Source organism: Ipomoea nil, unplaced genomic scaffold (assembly GCF_001879475.1).
Source record: "Ipomoea nil cultivar Tokyo-kokei standard unplaced genomic scaffold, Asagao_1.1 scaffold0981, whole genome shotgun sequence".
Lineage (NCBI taxonomy): Eukaryota > Viridiplantae > Streptophyta > Magnoliopsida > Solanales > Convolvulaceae > Ipomoea > Ipomoea nil.
The window spans coordinates 347,501-353,423 of NW_017617409.1; the positions used below are offsets into that span (position 1 = coordinate 347,501).

General features: G+C 32.3%; 1 long non-coding RNA gene across 1 annotated transcript in view; it reads right to left on the reverse strand.

The window, feature by feature from the left end:
- LOC109179945 overlaps positions 1-4,370 on the reverse strand; it is an 11,961-nt gene extending 7,591 nt beyond the window's left edge. The window contains exon 1 of the long non-coding RNA XR_002054011.1: positions 4,361-4,370. This is a non-coding gene — a long non-coding RNA (uncharacterized LOC109179945). The remainder of the gene's footprint in view (positions 1-4,360) is intronic.
- Between the last annotated feature and the right edge of the window lie 1,553 nt (positions 4,371-5,923).

Consider the following 5,923-nt stretch of genomic DNA (forward strand, 5'->3'; position numbering starts at 1 on the left):
TCAAACACTCATATGGGTTGTTTAACCAAGTCAAACAAATAATAGCGGTTAAACAAGTCAAAATTAGATGATAAGTTAAGTATATTACCAAACAGGGCTAAATATATATAAAATTAAACATGAATTTTGGTTAATATATTAGCCAAATTATATACATTGCATTAAAAATTAAGCATCAAAGATTACTAATAAAGAACCTTGAAAATTCTTTTCTTGCATATTTTTAAACAAATCTAGGTTAAGTTTTTTCTTTATCTCCTTTTTTTGTTTAATTAATCTTCTTTTGATTATTTAGAACAAGACTCAATATTTTATTTATGCTTTTGTATTATTGAAAATAATTTAGGTCATTATGGTACAATTGTATATTACTTTACAAATATTGTACTATTATTCTTTTATCGAACAAAATTATTCTTACATCATTAAAGTTTCATAACTATATAAGCCATGTTAGGATAGATTTCAGGAGGCCGGGAGGGATTTTTTAGAGGAACAAAGTATGTATATATATATATATATATATATATATATATATATATATATATATAGAGAGAGAGAGAGAGAGAGAGAGAGACACACACACACACACACAAAGAAATTTCACTTTTAGTGACAACATAAGTAGGGGTGTTCATTCGGTTAACCGTTCGGTTAACTGAACCGTTTTAACCGAACTGAATTAACCGAAATTTTTTTTGCCTTAACCATTAACCGAACCGAAATACGCTCTACCGAATTAACCGAACCGAACTTTTTTTCGGTTAATCGGTCGGTTAACCGATTAACCGAAATTTTTAACCCTAAAATTGAAAATCCTAAAAATAACTCCTAAAATAATAAATTCAATTAAAATAAAATACATATCATAATAAATTCATATCAAAACATACAAAAATAATACCATAAGTCCATAATCCATTTGACTATTTGGGATTTTAGTACATATTATATATTTATATTTAATATTTAGTATATTATATATATATTCCAAAATTCGGTTAACCGTTCGGTTAATTCGGTTAACCGACACTTTCGAACCGAATTAACCGTTAACCGAATTTTGGGAAAACCTTTAACCATTCTCCGAACCGAAATATTTCGGTTAAAAAACGGTTAACCGAATTATGTCGGTTAGATTTTTGTGGCCCTGTTCGGGTAAATAAATAAGGCTCTAGCAAAATTAATTAAAATCTTTAAAACTAATACCGTAATTTTATTATCTAAATATATAACAAAAAAAAAAAAAAAATTTATCCGTGCATCGCACGCACATTGCACGCGCACTGCACGGATAATTGGGCAATTATTTGCTCGAATTCAAGCAAGGATAACATAAAAAAACATAATCGATACAACCCATTTCATCAATTGCACTATATAATATTCGTTGTTATAATTTAAAGATTATAACAAATCTTTTCCGTGCAACGCACAAGTAAAAATAGACATATTATGGAATAATAATAATAGTGTGCACAAGTTTTGAACCTTAGACCTCAAAATTAAAATACAATAAATATATGTACCCTACCATTTCTTTATAAAGCCTTTTAAATTTTATTAAAAACTTTTAATTTTTATTTCTAAACTAACTAGGTAAAAATAAAATATTGAGCTTCTAAAATTTGGGACCCCTCTAAAATTTAAGGCCCTGTGCGGTAGCTCAGCTTGCACAGCCCAAAATCCAGGCCTGGCCGTCACTATTGTAATAGTGATGACTTTTGAAAGTTGTCACAATTACTCAAAATTTTTGTGACAAGGTTTACTTACACTAAAAATATTATTTGAGTGATAATATTAGGGTCACAATAAATTTACATTCTGTGACCAAATATGTTATTACAAAAAAATAATCTAGCAACAACTAAATTCGTTGCAATTAATCTTTTTATTGTGACAACACTTTAGTCACAATAATTGTACTTATTTGTGAGAATTGTTGTTGACTAAAAAAAAAAGGTTATCACCAGGACCATGTGGTCTAATGGTACCCGGGTTGGACTTCCATTTGGAGTTCGAGCCTCAGTGGAGGCGTTATTGGTTCTTTGTGTTTCAGTAGGTTGAGAAAGTATATGAACAGATACTACAATGTAATAGAGCCAGTAACATTCAAAAAAAAAAAATGTTATCAGTGACCTCCAATTGGTAACAGAATTACTTTGTTATGACAATAATCATTTCTTTATTCTTCTTTCCCTCTTCTTGAAGTTTATTCTGCAATTAAGATATATATTAATTAATATAATAATTGAGTAAATTAATTTAAGAATGTCACAACATTTATATGATTATAATTTTCATACCATAATTTTCTCTCTATTTGAAATGGACCTAGTTCCAGTAGACTTTTTTCTTGATACTTTCCAAACTTCAAGACATTTGGCAATTCATTAGAATCTTTGTCTTTCTATAAAATGGAGAATAAAGACAACAAAAAGTAATGATTAATTGAAAATTTTGTGGATAAAATAACATGAATTTAATTTTTAGTCAATAAAATTTTACTTTACCATCTCATATACAATTTGTAGAACAGATTTTGTACCACTAATTGATTTGATTTATTGATTTCCTCTATTATTTTTATTTTTTTTGGCTTTGGTCCTACATATAAATAATTAAAAAGTTATTATTAATAAAATAATAAAGAGTTAATTACCGAAATGGTCCCTTGACTATAGCGAAATTACCCAATTTGATCCTTGACTATTTTTTTTTTTACCAATTAAGTCCCTCAACTTTAAAAATCTTAACCAATTTGGTCCACCATTTGTTTGACTGTTAGTCAACCGTTAACTTGGGACCAAATTGGTAATTCGCTATAGTCAAGGGACCATTTTGGTAATTAACTTTAAGGGTGGGCAATTCGGTTCAGTTTTCTTGAACCAAACCGTACCAAACTAGTTAGATTCGGTAATATACCGAACAACCGAATGGTAATAGATTCTTGTATACCGAACGGTTCGGTAAAAACTCGAACCGAACTGAATTGTTCGGTAAAAACCGAACCGAATAGCGTTTGAACTTTGGATTGCTATTTTGTTATATATTAGACTTTGGATATAGACTATGTAAACACCATAACACATAATATAGAACTTTTGATAACAAACCATAAAGAAATCAAATAAAGCATATACGAGAAATACCCGTGAGAATATGAGCTAAACGGCATAACAAGTAGCAAGGGACATGGATTTACTTTTTATTTATTTATTTATTATTATTATTATTATTATTATTATTATATTTTTTTGAAAACAATCAAACAGTGTTCAGTTCAGTTCAATTTTTTGCCGAACAATTCTGATCGGTTCGGATCAGTTTTTTATCGAATCGTTCGGTATACAAGAATCCAATACCGTTTGGTTTTTCGGTATATTACTGAACCAAACTAGTCCGGTTCGGTTTGAAAAAACTAAACCGAATTGCCCACCCCTAAAGTTAATTACCAAAATGGCCTCTTGACTATAGTGAAATTACCAATTTGGTCCCAAGTTAACGGTTGACTAACGGAGGACCAAATTGGTTAAGATTTTTAAAGTTGAGGGACTTAATTGATTAAAAAAATAGTCGAGGACCAAATTGATAAGAGTTAATTACCGAAATGGTCCCTTGACTATAGCGAAATTACCAATTTGGTCCTTGACTATTTTTTTATCCAATTAAATCCCTCAATTTTAAAAATCTTAACCAATTTGGTCCTCCGTTTGTTTGACCGTTAGTCAACAGTTAACTTTGGACCAAATTGGTAATTTCGCTATATTCAAGGGACAATTTTGGTAATTAACTTTAGGGATGTGCAATTCGGCTTAGTTTTCTCGAACCGAACCGAACTAGTTTGGTTTGGTAATATACCGAACAACCGAACAGTATTGGATTCTTATATACCGAACGGTTCGATAAAAAACCGATCCGAATTGTTCGGTAAAAAATTGAACTGAACCGAATACCGTTTGATTTTTTAAAAAATATAATAATAATAATAATAATAATAATAATATTATTATTATTATTATTATTATTATTATTATTAAATAAATAAATAAATAAAAAGTAAATCCAAGTCCCTTTCCTCAAGGAAACTTCAAGAGTGTCTTCCCCGGGCCATTCTAAGTACGAGAAAAATACTAGTTGGTTCATTCATTACACTTTCAACAAGATCAAGACAACAAAAGCTTGGACCACAATGGTGAAGGGAAAACAACAAGTCGAGGGAACTAGTCAGGAAGCACCTACCTACTCAGTAATAGGAGGTAAAACCTATTTTCCCGAATTCTTTTCCGAAGATTTTAATAGTATATTGGAAAATCGAGGTTTGTTGAGGAAGTTTCTAAGAATTCAAGAAGAAATTTACCCTGATTTAGTGATCGAGTTTTATGAGAATTTGTCCACAAAACATAAGAAGGGAGTGACTTCGATTGTCTCTAATGTGAGAGGCACGAAAGTAGAATTGACACCACTGAAATTGTCAAATTGGTTTGACTTACCGTTGGATGGATTGGATATGTATGATCGGGAGGATTGGGTTGCCCACGCAGGGTTGACACATCAAGAGTATTTGAGATACCTGACCGGGAGTAGGGAAGAGTTCCCTAAGGAATATCGTCCCGAGAGACCTACTTTGACTAGAGAAAAGAAATTGTTAGTTTTGTTGATAAAAGAGTGCTAGTTTCCGTGTAGGAACAACTCTACGGAGATTGGTAGTTGGACTTGTACTATTGTTTTTATGTTGAGATTTGGTCGTGCTATTAATTTTCCAGTTTTGATTCTTAAGCACATGGCTTACTTTAAGGCAAAGAACGGGAAGAATCTGCCCTATGGCATGATGTTAAGTTGAGTTTTCAAAAAGATGAATTTACCTGAGTTGGGAGAAAGGATCCAAAGAACCACTAGGTCGGCTTTGAATGCCGTCAGTCTGAGATATTATGAGTTGTATCAGGTTGCTGAGAACAACTATTTGACCCTAGCTGACATTGCTAATAAGCCCTTGGACGAGAGAATGGCTGTTCTGGTTAGTTTGAATGTACCACAAAGAAAGTGGTCGAATGTTGGAATCGAATCAGGACACATAACTAAGGCTAGTGGAGAAGGGGTTGCAATGGGAACCGATTCGGGAGTTGGCATGAGTCATGAAGGAGCACCATTTACATCTACTCAGCCGAGAGCACCACAAGGTTATATGAGTGGGCCTCAAGGACCTACTTATGAGGATCTATATGCCATGATCAACAACTGTTTTGACAATTTGAGTGCTCAAGTGAGCTATGGTTTTGCCAACTTTGATCAAAGGGCAGCAGTCATGGAACAAAGGATGGGGATTAAGAATGTACAGAGATGGACTCCCTATGGTTGGGATCCGAGCTACATGCCACCAGGTGATTCCTCGGGAGGCTTTGATCAAGGTAACTAGTCAAGCTTTTAAGTTCAGTTATAGATTCGTTGGTGCAGTAGTTTAGATTTTAGATAAGTTAGATAAGAACTCAAAGATTCCTAAATCTTTCCAAAGTGTTCCAACAGAAAATTCCAACCTTTTGGTTTTATCGCCTTTTCTCTTCGAGAACTTGATCCAGCCGTTTCTTCTAAGTTTCGGGACGAAACTTCTTTTAAGGGGGATAGAGTGTAACAACCCAAAATTTCATTTTATAAATCCGATATTAAGAAATCCCAAAATAGCCTTTTTCACTCTATTAAAAATTTTTAGGAACAATTGGTGTTTGAATAAATTATTTTTCGTCACATTTTAAATTAATTCAACACCAAAAATGGATTCTATTCGAAAAATCCTAAGTTTCCGGGTACTTCGCGTACCAAGATTTAAATCGAGAAATTTATCTGAGTGAGACCGGGAGAATTCAAAAAGATTCTAAACAAGTGTCCATCCAAGTAGCTTTTTGAGAAAATTCATTTTCAACCCCAA